This window comes from Musca autumnalis, unplaced genomic scaffold (genome assembly GCF_047663935.1).
Source record: "Musca autumnalis isolate F117 unplaced genomic scaffold, ASM4766393v1 scaffold_1, whole genome shotgun sequence".
Taxonomy (NCBI): Eukaryota; Metazoa; Arthropoda; class Insecta; order Diptera; family Muscidae; genus Musca; species Musca autumnalis.
The window spans coordinates 152,273,331-152,290,743 of record NW_027411644.1 but is presented as its reverse complement, the minus strand read 5'-3'; the positions used below and the strand labels follow the sequence as shown (position 1 = coordinate 152,290,743).

Here is a 17,413-nt window from a genome sequence, read left to right as displayed (position 1 = left end):
ACCCCTAGAAACTACCTGTATCTCAAAAAGTCAAAAATGGCGTATATAACACTTAAGCATGACACCGACGATATGGGGCGATAGGGGTTATTTACACCTTTCGGGCTGTTTTCTCAAGAAGTATGGATTTGCCCCTGAAAAACCTTTTACCGTTGTACATAAGGCAGCGAATGCAAGTTGCTTCAACAAAAATCAAAGTGATTCGAGAGCAGGTCTTAAAGTGATCTTATCCGAAAATTTGTGTGATAGGTACCCGAAGCAGTGGGCAAATATAGTCCATACTCGAACCTAATCTATATCTGGTAGATATATTAGGATGTATAAAGTATGAACCAAATCGGTCACTCCCTTCAAGAGTTATCGTGCGCATAATTTTCCCAACATTTTCAAACTTTTGTGGGGGAGGTACCTGAAGAAGTGGATCGATATCGCATGTTTTCACATATTAACAATGTTTTTACAAAATATTACGAAGGCCAAGTTTTGGACCAAATCGGTTGATCCGTTCGAGAGTTAGCTTGCTCTCCATCAACTACACACCGTGACGTAGGGTTTTTTTTTGCAACTTTTAGGCTATTTTATCAGGAAGTATGGAGTTGCCCCTGATGAAACATGTACCGTTGTATGGTGGACAGTGAATACTAGTTGTTACAACAAAAATCAAAGCGAATCGAGAGCAGGTCCTAAACTGAACTCCGAAACTATGTGTGGGAGGTACCCGAAAGAGTGGACCGATTGAGTCCATACTAGAACCTTATTTAAGCCTGATAGAAATTTCACGATGTGCACGATGGACCAAACCGGTTACTTTCTTTCTTCAAGAGTTATCTTGCGCACAAATTTTCCGAACATTTTCAAACTTTTGTGGGGGAGGTACCAAAAGGAGGGGACCGATGTAACCCAACTTCGAACTTAAACTAAGTTTGGGCAAAATATTACGAAAACCAAATTTTGGACGAAATCGGCTCATCCATTCCAGAGTTATCGTGCACACCAGCCAGCCAGACAGACGGACAGACGGACGGACATTGCTAAATCGACTCCAAATTTTCTGACACGGATTTCGTCCAAACATACTTGGGGTCTAAAACCATTATTTCGATGAGGCACATTTTGCTCGTATGAAAGTGTATATGGTAATATTCAAAAAAGTTTTACAATCGTTGAAGTTGAGGTTTACCATTTAATAAATCGCGAACTGGAAATACATATATTTTATACAATATGAATATATAACCTGTGTTGGTGGTGATAAAAAATGGGTAAAAATGTGTTGAAGTAAACAAGTTGTTTTGTGTTTTTTCTATTTCTGGCCAAACCACGCCACATTCAAACCTGTGGTCAAAAAAGTAATTAAATAATGCCCCTTGGGCAAGACAGGTCTAATGTATTGTTTTCGATATAAACACTTCATCACACAAAAATTGATCCTTACATTTTGAAGTTTTGATTTCCGAGTTTTTTTTTTTTGATTTTTTGTTATAATTAGAGGGCGCAACCAGATAATGGCATAAACAATTTATACGATTGTAGAACTCGTTTGATGGATATCTCATGAGTGTGCTCTGTACAGCTTCCTAGTAATATGAGTCCAAAGTCGAAAATTTGTTGCGTAAATTTTCTTAAAATCCTATGTTTTGGCTTTAAAAATTGCAACTGTGACACAGGTGCCATTGAACCCCGCGTGATTTATTTTTTTTATCTAATGAGTTCTTCCGCGTTCGAATCCATCCACTGAAACAGAGGTAATAGATACCTTGAAAATATGAAAATCTGCAAAAATATTGTCAATGAACCGTCTAAGAAACCTGGGGATGACATCGACATGGGTTTACTCAAAATCGATGAATAAATTATCGATGTTGGTTCACCTCTTGCAGAAGAAGAAACTTTTTTGTATTAGTATTAAGAACGAACAAGAGAGTTAGCCGCTAGGTTAAAGGTGAGATCGTCAATTTTGTACTTACTTAATCTTTTTGAATTAAATAAAGTGAAGACCGCCAGCGTCTTAGTGAATTAAAACAACTTTATTTAATTTGTTTGTTATCAATATACTTGTTGTGTTGTGTATGTTTGTGCTACATCCAATTTATTATGGTTGCTTGTCACGGTACAACAACTACGTTGCATACCTTCGGTTCCAAAACTGATTTGTAGTTTTTGAACCCCTTTAAGACTTTTTGACCGGAAAGGAACTTAAACAAATATATTTTGGCAATTCCGCGCATTGAACCGTGATATTCTTTGAAAAATTATACATATGCAAAGTCTTCACCAATCAGAAACTCCCTGCGAGAATTATCTTGTGGATTTTGCCATTTTGGTTTGTGCCGTCAGGGTTTCTTGGAACATTTAGGCCAATATCTCAGGAAGTATGGACTTGCGCAAGAAAAAAATTGTACCGCCGTAAAGGGAGCCGCAAGGACAACTTACTGAAACAAGTTTCAAAAAAATTCACTTTATCCGAATTTTGTGTGGGAGGTACCTATATCTGGAAGGAATAATACTACGTGCAAAGTTTGGACCAAATCGATTACTCCCTTCGAGAGTTACCGTTCACACTATTTTACAGACAAAATTAGAACTTTTGCCGGGGAGTTACCCGAAGGTGTGGACCGATATGTCCCATCTTCGAACTTAAAGTTTGGACAAAATATTACGATACCCAAAATTTGGTTCGAATTGGTTTATCCGTTCTAGTGTTATCGTGCGCACCAGCCAGTCAGACAGACGGACAGACGGACCTGGCTAAATCGACTCCAAATTGTCTGAAACGAATTTCGTCCAAGCATACTTGGGGTCTAAAACCTTTATTTCGATGAGGCACATTTTTGGTCGTATCAAAGTGTATATACCCTTTCTAGCCTAAAGGCTGAGGGTATAAAAATCGAGCCTTAATATTCAAAGATTATTTTTTAGAATATTTACAACAGTAAATAATCTTGCAATCACTTTTTTTTCAAAGCAGCACTTCCAAGCTATTGAAAAAAATCTAACAAATAAAAAAGTATCAGTCGGCTTTGCCGACGGAGATATACCCTCAGCCTATGTGAATTGAAACTTTCATCTACGGACAGATCAAATGTATTTAGGGTCTTTCAGAATTTTGTGGCCCCTTTTGGGCATTTGAACTTGCCGACAAAAATGTGGATATGGCTTTAAGATCAAAAGTGTTGCGAAGGAGGTACTTAAAGGAATGGACCGACATAGTCCATTATGGATGTGGATCTTATTTTGGGAGCCATATCTTTTCGATAAATATAGCGCTCTCTAGTCATTTCAGTGGGTCATCGTATAACTTTTAGAACAGTATGTCAGGAAGCATGGACTTGTCCACGGAAAACATAATGTCGCTGTAAATAGGCCCGCAACAATCAGCATCGGTATACGTTTCCAAAGGATCTTCGAACAGACCTTGAACTGTACTTAGACACAACTGTTGGACTTTTGTGGGGGAGGTTCCCTAAGGTACCTCCACTAAACTTAGAAGTTAAACGTAATTTTGTATGATAGGTACCCGAAGTAGTGGACCGATTGAGTCCATACTAGAACCTCATCTAAGCCTGGTAGAAATTTCACGATGTGGAAAGTATGGACCAAATCGTTTACTCCCTTCAAGATTTCTCGTGCGCACAAATTTTCCCAACATTTTCGAACTTTTGTTGGGGAGGTACCGGAAGGAGTGGACCGATATGGCCCATCTTCGAACTTAAACTAAGTTTGGACAAAATATTACGAGAGCCAAATTTTGTACCAAATCGGTTCATCCGTTCGAGAGTTATCGTGCGCACTAGCCAGTCAGACAGACAGACAGACAGACAGACAGACAGACGGACGGACATTGCTAAATCGACTCCAAATTGTATGAAACGGATTTTGTCCAAACATACTTGGGGTCTAAAACCATTATTTCGTTAGCATAAATGCTGAGGGTATAATTAAGCTTTGCTTACATTAATTTTTCAAACAATTTTTGACGATCAAAATAAATACCAAAAAATTTGATGTAACCGTCACGAATAAAAACTCCAGAATGTAAGTACGGCTATTACGGCCAACAACAATACAATACAAACTTGTTCATTATTTTAAGGTCCAACACAATTAAGTTTAGTTAAGTTTTCGGACTTTTGCGCAGATAGATTTGAATTTGGCCAACAGTGGACAAATCCATTTTGAAAGTGTAACTTATTTTGAGAGCCAGGCCATTTTAGTTGGTCAGAAGGCATGGACTTGTTCATGAGAATACGGCTGTAAACAAGACCACAAGGAATACCTTTGGTCATAATACCTAAAGGATTCTCAAACAGCCCATAAACTGTAGTTATGTTAAACTTTTGTAAGGGAGGTACCCGAAGATGTTTTTCAAATTTTGTGTTCGAAGTACTTGAAGGAATGGACCGATATAATTCAAAATTCGAACCTACTGCACCACCCCCTATGTCTACGTCCCTGGCGTTATTCCTGCCACATGGTGCTAACTAGCTGATGTATATACCTTATCCGCGTGTCGTCTTCGGTTTTGAACAGGTCAGCTGGTAAGCCATCATCTCCTGCTATCTTATTATTCTTCAGCCGGTTTATTGTTGTCATTAGCTCATCTTGGCCAGATGGAATGGACTCAATACCATCTTTTGGCATCGAATCTGTGGAGGCGTGCCGCCGTCTTGCAATGGTATGCACACCCGCCTAGCACTTTGAAAGTCTGCGGTTCGAGTCCCAGGCCAGACAACATCAAATTTTATACGGTGGCAAAATACCCCTCAGTGTAATGTTGGCGACATTTCCTGATTATTTCAGTCATGTAAAACTTTTCTACAAGTAGTGTCTTAAGACACACCTTTTGGGCTCGGCTATTAAAGTAGGCTTAGGGCACCCATTGGTATGGGAGAAGTTTCCCCTGTCCTTTCTGAGATGTTTGTGGAACATTATTATTATTATTAATTTTATGTTCAACCCCAACGTCCAAACCATGTTTTTAACGTTCTTATGGGTGAACGCACGGCATCTATTAGCTTAAAATCTTTAACGAGTGTTAAAGACAGCTCCCCAGGTGACATCAAGTGGAGGTCAGTGTCGACTTGGAATAAAAGAGGTACCAAGATATGCCCTGGCCTTTGTCAGGTTAAAGTCTGGCAGGATCGTTAATTGGTATCTTTCATCCCCTACCTCTCCACTTGCCTTAAGTAATCTGGTATTAAAAGCAAGGGTAATGAATAAATTTAGCATCTCCCAAAAAATGTTGATCCGTAAAAAATGTTGATCGATTCCGACTATAGCCTTTGCTAACTTGTTACACCGTCAGCATTTATGCTAACGGACGGATCAGTAGATTTATAATATTCTGTCCAAACTTAGTTTAAGTACGAAGATGAATCATATCGGTCCATTCCATCGGGTACCTCTTCCACAAGAATTCCAAATTTTTCGCAAGAATGGTACGCACGTAATCATGGTGTAAGAAGTAAGGTGTTTACATGAATTGCAACAACTAACAATATTACAATAACAACATGGTTTTATGAGAACTAAATGTCAATGGTAACATTTGAATACTAGGGTCTTTCCAAAATAGTTCAGAAAAATGTACAGGAAATAAATGAACAGATTTAAAATTTAATTTTAATTCGTAAAATTGTTAATATGTTATGTCAATTCTTTCTTTATGTTGTTGGGGAAATTACAACAAAAATATTTTTTTTATAAAGGGATTTGACTTTTCATATTCGATCAGCTGGTGTGATACCACTACCTGGTAGTTCTGCCTTGCTCTATACATAAAGTGATACATCCTACACATATATTTATAAGGCGGCACAGAATAGAACAGATTGGAAGTCTATTTATTAAATATTGGAATATTCGAGGTAGATCCTAATATATTCTGACAATTCAGTTTATAAAAAAATTCAAAACCGTATGATTTTCATTTACACATTATATTATTACACCATGCAAGTAATGTAAACCGCTTCTTTATCCAGATAAAATTCGATTTTGTAATTAGTTTTCAATAATTTATTTGAATTGAATATTTTTAAAATAAATGTATTTTCGGAATAATGAACTTATTTATTTGAAGGGAAATTGAAAAGTGACAAAATAGGAAAATATGTTTTTAGTCCGGTCAAAATAGACATTGAAATAGCAAAAATTCCCACAGAGCTAAATTTTGGTGGAGAGCTAGGGTTTGCCGTTAGAAGCAACGTCCTAAAAGTCCCCATCGATCCCATGTGTGCAAAAAAAATTATTCGAGGTCAAAGGTCAAATTTTAAGGGTTTTTAGGTTTTCGGATTTATTTCTTGAAAACGGTTGATCTAATCAAAAAGTTACTAAAGTAAATATTGTAGACAGAAAAATTATCTACAAGTTTGACCTTTTATAATTTTTTTCCTAGAAGGAACCATTCTTGAGATATAGCTGTTCTAAAAAACACGTGATTTTTATGCACTTATAAGGGAAACATGCACATATTCAGACGAAGGGCTAAAATAAGCGAAGTAATCGGGTCTGTCCCCAAAAAATATATATATTTTCTTGTAGAGCGAAATTATAGCTATCCTCTAAAAAAATTTCAACAAAATCTGAGCGTGTTTAGTAGAGTTATTCAATGTTAGAGTCATTTTATGCAAAAATAGCCCATTTAACCCACATGTATAATCGAAAGCCCAACGGGAACGACCCTAACGAAAACTCTCCGATTTTTTTTCAAGTTTTGTCCGAAGGTAGGGTTTGTTGCGCTGATTACGGAAATGTATAATTTTCAACGGTTGCGGATCCGGTTCGCCGGTTATTCGACCCGAAAGGCCAAATTTTAAAACCGGGTTAGACCTGGTTCTACTGAACCGATTACTGCAAAGTTGATATCGTTTGAAAGCTTACGGAAGTATCTAACACATAGTGTCGTTACTTTAACCGGCTCGTCTCATAATGTACTTACGCGGCTAATTTTTTATTTGACCTTTAGATCGCGATATCTCGAAAATGGTAAGTCTTTTTTAAGAATCATAAAGACCAATCCACCACCGGACTATTTAGCAGGAAATGAAAATTGTAAAGAAACAGTAATTTCAAATATGTTGATAGGAGGAAAATCATAATGGGAAGCACAAAATCTACAAATTGATCAATTATAATAAGAATATGTGTTGAGAAATTATAAACAGATATTGGATAAATGAAGTGAAGTGGGAAGAAGGAATGATATTCATTTATTAAAACTATTAAATTATTAATTAAATAAATATAATTATTATATTCGTAATCATAATACTATCATTACTCGCACGATAATTCTGGAAGCACTAGCCGAGTTGGTCCATACTTTGCACGTCGTAATACATCTACGAGACATAGATCAGGTTCGAATATGGACTATATAGGTCCACTCCTTCGAGTACCTCTCACACAAAAGTTCGAAAAAGTGCTCTCGAATCTCTTTGCTTCTTTTTGCGACAACTTGTATTTGCTGCCCCATTACGAAGGTAAAAGTTTTTTCAGGCCAAGTCCATATATTATGAGTAAATGGCCCTAAAGCTTCAAAAACCCTATGACACCATGTGTAGTGGCTGGAGCGCATGATAACTCTCGATTCGGTCCAAAATTTGACATTCGTAATATTTTGTCCAAACTGAGACCAAGTTCGAACATAGGTCCAATTCCTCGGGTGTCTCCACCACAAAAGTTCAAAATTTGTCGCAAAACTGGGGTGCACGATAACTCTCGAAGGCAGTAGCCGATTTGGTCTATACTTTGCACATCGTAATATATCACTCCGCTAGACATAGATCCTTCGGGTAGGTCCCACACAAAATTTTGGAAAAGTGCAATTTAAGGCCTGCTCTCGAATCCCTTTAATTTTTGTTGTAATAACTTGTACTCGCTGCCCCCATTACGACGGTACAAGTTTTTTCTGGGGCAAGTCCATACTTCCTGAAATAATGGTCCAAAAATGCCTGCCGGTAAAAAATAAAGTGGGTAGTACGTAAGATAACGCTCAAAGGGTGAAACTGATTTGGTCCAAACGTTGTACATCGTATTATAAAGACGTCAGAAGTTTTGTGTTTACTTCTTTTCTTTAGGTCCGAGGCTGAGGATATATCTCTGTAGGCAAAGCTGATACTTACATATTTACTTGTTTTTTTTTTTAATGAAGTTCTTAAACTGAAAGAGTAAATTTAATTCTTTCCTAAAACGATTTTTTATCCATATCAATAATTTAAAGTTACAGTTTAAAATATTCTTTTTTTATTTATTTATTAATTCATATAATTTATTTGATAAAATGTATTTTAAGTTACAATTTTTAACATAACGTAATAGCAATTTTGGTTTCTTTATTCGACCTTTATATTTGTTTGAAATGAAATAAATTGATCAAGCTCGAGGTCTAGATTTGAAAAATATCTTTATTTATCGATATTTCGCAATTACATTGAATTGCATCCTCAGGATTATCAGTGTCGCATAAATACGTAAAAAAACTAACAAAAAATATTCACTTAAAACAAGAGTAGCATCACTACCATCGTCATCGGTTGTAAATAGTGCAATATTTACAGCCGATAACGTAATAGTACGTTTAGACTTAAAAAATCCACTCGATTTCAAATGTCAATTCCTTAGCCGCTATGTCAAATCAAATCGAGTGGATTTAAAACTATGATTTATTTGACGTATACACTATGAAATTGATTTATAAATCCACTCGGTTTCAAATATCAATTTCATAGTGTTTAGATTCTAAATGTACTATAATAGTCATTCAAACTAATCCGCACCCAGATACATATTAAGAATGAATTCATCAACTTTAATACGCAAACAAAAGAACCCTTGGGGTCCACCTTAAACGCATTTTAGCGCATTTGAGTTGGATACAAACTGTTTGTTTATATTGTATTCGGATTTTAAGAATAAACATTCTATAGGAAACAATCCAGTAATTTATCCTTCCTTCATAACACAGCTCGGGGGGTTAATTAAGGGTCGCATCGAAGATACCCCATCAAGCCATTTGAATTTGTTTACCGCAGACTAAGAGAATAATAAACACTATAAGAGAGCGAAAAAATAGTCTTTTTTATAAAGTTTATAATATAAACCAATGGTGAGCAAAACAGAATTTAAGAGAATATAAGAGAATTTAACATTTGTCGTTTTTCATGGTTTTTCTAAATTGTTTTTTTAATTGTGAAAACACAGTTTTAATCTAAAATCGTGGATGAAATTATTTATTAAATAATAATTACACAAAATACTTAAACGTCTGAGTTTTGTTGAATTAATAAAAGTAAGAGTATTTTACAGCAGCCACCAGTGGATGCCCGTGCACACCATTGTTATAAACACAGCCCCAAAAAGTAACCGGCCTCGATGCCGGTTTATTTTGCATGACACAAATTTGTTTACATTTTTCAATTAGTTGCTAGTTTTGCTCCACTTCTCCCTCGCTCGCTCACTGTCTTTGTCAGCAAATTGGGGGGAGTTGTGTTCATTCTCTCTGGTATCCAATATAAACAAGAGAGTTCCCCCCATAGTGAACGCCAAGTACAAAATGAACACCACCAACGAATGAATTGCAAACAAAACAAAACCAGAAACTCGACAGCAGCAGCAACAACAACAAGAAACAAGTCACCACTACTGCATTCGGTTAAGGTGGGCTCAGTTCAGCCAGCCATCAGTTAGCATTGGGCTCTCGTGCGGTTTGGTAGTAAAGACGCGATACAATCGGTGGTACGCTATAGAAGATAGTTTCTTTCTTTCGATACGACGACGAGTAAACACAAAACAATACAACAACAAGATACGCGACAACAACAAACAATTCATGTGCTGCACATTACTACATCCAACAAATGCGGATGTCTTGTGGACCCCAGTGTTTGTTGTTGGTGTTGTCTCCTCATTCTGCGGAGAATTCATGGCGAATGAAGTGAAGTGAAAAATTCACAAGGAGGCAAATAAATATCTCCATTGAAGTGGAGTGCCAAACAAAACAAAAATCAAAGATAAATACACAGAAATCTGTGAATGAACGTATTTGTGTGTGTGCGTGTGTGTGTTGTTAGCGCGAGATTTTCTTCATTACGTGAGAAATCCTAAGAAAAGTGCCTTTGAAAGAAAAAAGAAATAAAAGGAAAAAGTGAGCCAAAATAACAACAAAGCAAAAATAAAATAAACCAAAATTTCTATCTGCAGTGCAGTCAGTGCAGCGTTCAGAGCAAAGCGGTGCGTGTGCATATTAAAAAATTGTTTGAAAGTTAATGTTGTCTGTCCGTCCGTCAGCCTGCCAGGCCCACAGCAGTTGCAACGGCTTGAAATAGCAACAACGACAACAAAAACAAAGTGTATTTTTCTGTTTAGCAAGTGAATGAAGTTGCTTGTTGGTGTAGTGCATCCATCCATCCAAACATACAACAACAAACTGATCCAACATTGCGTGGGTGTGTGTACCAAACTCTGGAAATTAACAGCAACAGCAGCAACAACTCCGTCCCATACAAAAATAGTGAAAATATCGAAGAGAAAAAGTAAGAAACAACAAATATCCAAAAATACATCAGACAAAAACAACAACAACAATTGAAATATAATTTGAAAGTATCTGTGTCTGATATGTGACTAACAAACAAACGAACGAACCAGCCAACCTACCACCCCCTACCTCAATCAAATTAAAACAAAAAATATACAAAAAAAAATCCAGACACAAAAGAAACCATTGCAAATGAAGCTGTAACCTATTTTTTGGAATTGTTATAATCGAAATCAAAAAAATGACAATGTAAATTGTCAAATAATTACGAAAATGGCAATTGCCGTCTGGGTTTGTAACTTCATAGACAGGTTATGAAGGGTTTACGAGTATACACTCGGCCGAAATGTTGCCAATCAATGGATAAATTAAACTCACTGATAGTACCAAATGAAACTAAGTTGATAAAATCTCCAACCATAGAAAAATTCTAGTACACATAAACAGCTACGGTGCAAAACAAAATATTAGGACCTAGCTAACGAAACTATTTTGGTCTAGAAAAAAAGGTCAGTCATTCATTTTAATGTCAACAAATGGGGATCTAGAGTCCTTAAGTCGTGAGAAGTTTGAAGAGTCTTAAGAAGTTTCGTGACTGTAGAGAACCTCAAATGCCAAATTTCGGGTAGTTCCGTCAAAAAATGTTGCCAAAACCCTCAACATACCGAAAATTGGGAGATACCGTTATATGTGGCCTACACCACAACATTGATCTATATTGACAACTTTTGTTGGAGAAGTGTTGTGACCAATAGGTGCCTCAAATGTCAAGAAACAGCAAGTTCGGCCAAGAAATACAGCTAAAATTATCAAAATACCGAAAATCGTTTTATAGGTACCGTTACATAGGGGCTATAGCAAAACATGGATCTGTGTTGGCGATTTTGAGTGGAGAAGTTTCGTGACCACTGGGAACCTCAAATGTCAAATTACAGCTAGTTCGGTTAAAAATTGTAGCTAAAATCCTCAAAATACCGAAAATCGGGAGGTACCGTTATATGGGGGCAATACCAAACCATAGACCTATATTGACGATTTCTGGTGGAGAAGTTTCGTGGCCACTGAGAACCTCAAATGTCAAATTACAGGTAGTTCGGTTAAAAATTGTAACTAAAATTCGGAAAAAAACGAAAATCGGGAGATACCGTTATATGGGGGCTATACCAAAGCATAAACCTATGTCCATATTTTTGGAATATAAGTTTTTTTGGTCACTAGGAACCCTAAATGTCAATTTATAGCTAATTCGGTCTGAAAATGTTGCTAAAAACATCAAAATACCTAAAATCGGTCGGTACCGTTATAGGAGGCTGTACCAAAACGTGGTCCGGTCCAAAATTTTCAGCGTCCTATCTTAATTTTTCGTGGATGCTAGAGTGATTACAACACACGGACGAACGGACGGACATGTATATATAGAATTTTACGCTGATCCAGAATATATACACTTTATAGAGTTGCAAATGATTTCTTCAAAGCGTTACAATCGGAAAAAACAAACTTAATATACCCTCCATAATATGGTGAATAGTATAAAAGAAAACGATTTTGGAAGATTCTTGAGATATACCCTCAGCCTTCGATATAAAGAAAAGAAGCATACCCAGTTTAGGTTGTTTTCCAAAACATAACTATTGTTTTGATCACAGTGAGAACTATGCGAAATCTAGTTTAAAATGTATCCTTATTTATACACGTCTCAACCTGTTCTTAAGTCTAAATCTTTGAACATTTGTGGGGGAGGTACCGGAAGAAGTGAACCGATATTGTAGTTTAGATTTTAACATAAATTTGGAAGGGCGATTTCGTTGTGCAAAGATTGGACCGAATCGAAGACTTCCTTTAAGATCTATAGTTGGTGGCCGCAAAAACACAGCTTTAGGGTAGTTATCTCACTCAGTATGGACTTATCCCCGAAGAAAATATAGTGTGGTAATATTAGTCGATACATACATGCATATGTACATATGTATGTTACCGCAATATCCCCGAAGGGACAAGGGAGATTTCTGTCATATCAGTGAGTGAACGCCGATTTAAAGTTGTATGAAGTGGTTGATATAATTTCGGAACAAAATGTCGGAATCTGAAGAAAATCCTAGAAAAATTCGGAGGGGAAATTTAGTTCCGACATTCGCTTCGATATCGAAACGAAATCGGTACAAAATCTGAATAATTTCCCCTCCGAAAAAATCGTTTAGAAATCTGAACGATGTTGCTTCCGAAATTGTTCAGACGCGTCAGACATCCGATATTTGGTTAGCTGGGCTACTTCTTATCGCCGAATCCGAATGGGGTGTCTTACAACACCACTTGTAGAGAAGTTCTTCATGGTTGAAATTCTCAGGAAATGTAAGTCAACATTACAGTGAGGTAATTTTTACCTCCATGTTCTGCTCAGGATTGAACGGCAGACCTTCTGAGTGTGGGAGGTACCCGAAGGAGTGGACCGATATAGTCCATATTCGAACATGATTCAGATGTGAAAGAAATATTACGATGCGCAAAGAGTGGACAAATGTTAATCACTCTGATCCCATCAGGCATTTCAGTTAGTCAGCTTGGATGTTTTTAGAGCTTTTGGACCATTATGTCAGGAAGCATTGACTTGCCCACGAAAAACCCGCTAGCAATGAACATTTCAGTTGTCGTAATTAAATTAGCCCAGAACTAGTTCTAAGCGGTAGTGGTACAAAATTGAAGTAAACGAAAAGGCGTCATTTGCAAACATTAGATCTCAAATAAAAACCACCACTTTTGTATATAAAAACAGAAGAGAGGAGCGATACAACATAGTGGTATATGACTGTTAACTTGGAATAGTACAGTACCATCTACGGGTAATGCAGAGTCAATTGGTTGATTTCAAGAACATCCCCATATGAAAGTTTAGAGTTGATTGCACTGTAAGTGGTCTAAAGTGGAACTATTGGATGGAAACTCCCCGTGAGTTTTCTCACCCTCTCCGTTATGTTGAAATGGCAGAGAGACAAAACTCACGGGACCACAAGAAGTACTTTCGGAACTTTTGTGAAGGAGATACTCGAAGATGCTTTCCAATATAACCCTTCATAGAACTTGAAGTAAGTTTGTAAAAAATTACGATATGACAATTTTCGGCAAAATCGGATACCAAATTCATACGAAATTTTAGACCGAACCGATTGATCGGTCGGGCAGACGGACAGGCGTGGCTAAATCAACTCCAAATTTTCTGAAACGGATTTCTTCTAAACATAATTGAGGTCTTAAACCATTATTTCGATGAGACACCTTTTCATCGTATCAAAGTGTATATGGTAATATTCAAAAAAGTTTTTCAATCGTTGAAGTTGAGGTTCACCATTTAATAAGTCGCGAACTGTTAATATATTTTATAAAATATGAATATATTTATATTAATTGAAGTGTTTTAGCCACGATCTCATAATATGGACCATAACAAATAATTTTCGTGGAAGCTGCGTTGGTGTTAATATAAAAAATGGGAAAAATGTGTTGAAGTAAACATGTTTTTTTGTGTTCTTTTTTGATTTCTGGCCAAACCACGCAAAATTCGAACCTGTGCTCAAAAAAAGAACTAAGCAATATCCCTTGGGCAACATGGTTCTAGTGTATGACTTTTGGATATATACACTGCATCCCCCTAAAATCGATGCTGACATTTTGAAGTTTTGATTTCAGTGTTTTTCGAATTTTTCTTATAATTAGAGGGTGCACCTAGATAATAATCCAAACTAGTTTATAGGATTGTAGAACTCGCGATTCCACGTCGTTCCATGTATATCTCATGAGTGTGCTCCGTACAGCTTCCTAGTAACAGGAGTCCAAAGGCGAAAATTTGGTGCGTAAATTTTCTGAAAAAAACCTATTTTTTGGCTTTAAAATTTACAACTGTCGTACAGGTACCCCTGAACCCCGCGTGATTTTAGTTTTTTTTACGTGCCGGATCTAATGAGCTCTTCCGCGGTCGAATCCATCCACTAAAACGCCGGATATAGATACCTTGAAAGTAGAAAAATCTGCAAAAATTTATTTTGACAATTCCGCGAATTGAACCGCGATTTTCTTTGATTATTTTTGCATAAATGTAATCCTTTATACGCGATTATAATACTTGCCAAAAAGGTGTGTCACAAGTTACAAAGATTCAGGAATAATATGCCTATTTATCCCAAAATAGAATGCGGTGGCACATCCGCAGTTTTTGACGAATCTGTCTAAAATAATTTATATTGACGTATTTTTAATAGGGAGCCATTGAAATCGGATGCACCTTATAATCATATGTACAACGCGTAATTTTTGCCCACTTGAAGGTTTTTTGAATAGTAAGATGCAACTGATGGCACACTTTGGCCGCTGAATGAAACATGGGAAAACCCATGCATATTGATAGACATGGACTCCCTGTATCCGAAAAGCACATGCACCTCAACCGATTTAAACTAATTCGCGAATTATACGGTTTTTAACTTCTATGTTTTTTCTTTGATTGTAGTTTCAATATTAGTCTCTACTTCTTATTTCTATTGCTTATCACAGAAAGCAAATATACTTTCACGATGACTAATTATATTTCTCGTAGAAGTTTAAGCAAAATACTTCAGGATTTGGATCGAAATTTAGCGAAATAATAGAAAAACTCCCAACATTTACTTTTCAAATTTTTCGTATTTAACCAAAAATATATTTTTGAAATAATTTCCAACAATAAGTTTCCGTTCTTTGTTGTTGCTGTAATATGCAAGTTTCAAACGCGATCTTTATAATTTTGGTCTCACATTTTCTACGCGTTGTCTAGATTCTGTTCGTATTTTTAAATTATTTTTTTAGAGATTTTTTGGACTCTGATTTAGAATAAATAAAATTTATTCCAAGATTTCTTCAATATTTTTTGATTTTCCGCGAAAATAAAAATAAATTTAGCAACTATTTTAGCATCTACGGATAGATATCAAATGCTGCTAACGATTCATATATATGTACATGTTCTTATTACAACACAATAGGAATTTTTAAATATTTTTTCTTTACAAGAGAGTAAAACCGCATATAACTTTTGAGTGCAGCATCCAATTTTGTGAACGCGAACAGATTTGAAACCACGATTTTTTTCGTAACCCATGTACCAAACATGGCGGATGTGCTCGCCAAAAAAGTTTTTAATTTTTTTTCTATGTAATTGTAAAGGAAATTTGAAATTTACCATATACCCTCGTGAGGCTGAGGTTACAAATTGCCTACATTATTTTTGTTTGGACGAAATCGGTTTCAGAGAATCTGGATTCGATTTAGCCATGACCACCCGTCTGTCTGGCTGTCTATCGAACTGTCTGGCTGGATGGTGCGTACGATAGCTCACGAGTGGATCAACCGATTCGGTTAAAAATTTGGCTTTCGTAATATTTTGTCCAAACTTAGATCATGTTCGAAGATGGGTCATATCGGTCAATCCTCGGGTACCTCCCCCTAAACAATTCTGGTACCTCTCTTAAACGGAGCAACAGATTTGGTCTAAACTTTGGATCTCTTATTTTTTTTCGGGGTTTTCCTTAGGATACCTCCCCCCAAAATTTAACATTTTTGTTTAAGTGCAGTTTAGGGTCTGTTCGAAGATCCTTTGGAAATGTATATCGATGTTACTCCTAGTGGTCCTGTTTACAGTAATATTATGTCTTTGTCGTCAAGTTCATGTTTATGGCGACCCACTGAAAAGAGTACCATAAATTTCTGAAAACCTCCTAAGTACAAAATTGTTGGTAAAAGATCTTTTTGTGTAGCCGGTATTCAATCTGTCTATAGATTAATGTTTCAATTCACAGGGGACGAGGTATACATATCTATGTCGGCAACGCCGACTGATACCTTTTTACTTATTATTGCAAAATCTATCTATATATAAAAATAGACAAATGTTTGTAAGTTTGTTTGATTGTAATTTATGGAATCGAAAACCCCTGAACCGATCTTCCTGAAAAATGGAGGGTATACTGCAACATCGCCTGAAAGTAATATAGGATATATGCATTTTTGAAATTCCGCGTCGATCTGGATCTGAGGTACCACCAAAAAATTTAGATTTTGCATGCTGATATATAACGAACGGAATTTTGTCTAGAAATAAATTTGCCAAACTATATTGAAATCGGTTCAGATTTGGATATAGCTCCCATTTATATTTTCGGCCGATTTTATGTGTTTTATGCTAACACGCTATGAAATTTGGAATGTGTGATGGAATTTGGTCTGGAAATAAGTATGCCAAATTATATTAAAATCGGTTCAGATCTGGATATAGGATTTCATGCACCATACACAGCACTGAACGGGTAGAGATCGCTTTCTTATCTCCTTTATTTATTCATTTAACTATTCAAAATGGTAGCATCTAAAGTTAATATAATTATAGTTATTCCTTTATATTTTATCTTAGTCGGGGTAGCGAAGCGCACCGGTTTCAGCTAGTATGTAATATTTATATTCCCATTATAATCCCCAGTCTACCAGACATAACGTGTGTGGAATCCAACAAGGTTATTTTTTCAAATACTTCTACGTTTTTTATCCGTGAAAAGCTTCGTACAGACTTAGTGGTGTAAGGCACATTAGCCTTTGCTTACTAGTTTTATACCCTCCACCATAGTTTGTTTTTCCGTTTGTAACGCATCGAAATAATCATTTGCGACCCTTTAAAGTATATATATTCTTGATAAATAGACATCTGATTTTGCTTTTTTTAAAAAAATCAAATACGAATATTTTGATAATTTTTCGTGATTTTTAATATATTTTGCATTATTTTTACACATTTTATTACATTATATACAAATATGACAAAAATATATATAAAACAAGTAAGAAAGCATCAGT

General features: G+C 36.1%; 1 protein-coding gene across 2 annotated transcripts in view; it reads left to right on the top strand.

Moving 5' to 3' along the window:
- The first annotated feature begins 9,628 nt into the window (after nucleotides 1–9,628).
- Nucleotides 9,629–17,413, top strand: part of LOC141388578 (uncharacterized) — a 179,200-nt gene continuing 171,415 nt past the window's right edge. For both annotated transcript variants that reach the window (XR_012408894.1, XM_073958499.1), the window contains exon 1: nucleotides 9,629–10,535. The gene's annotated coding sequence lies outside the window, so the exon portion shown is untranslated. The remainder of the gene's footprint in view (nucleotides 10,536–17,413) is intronic.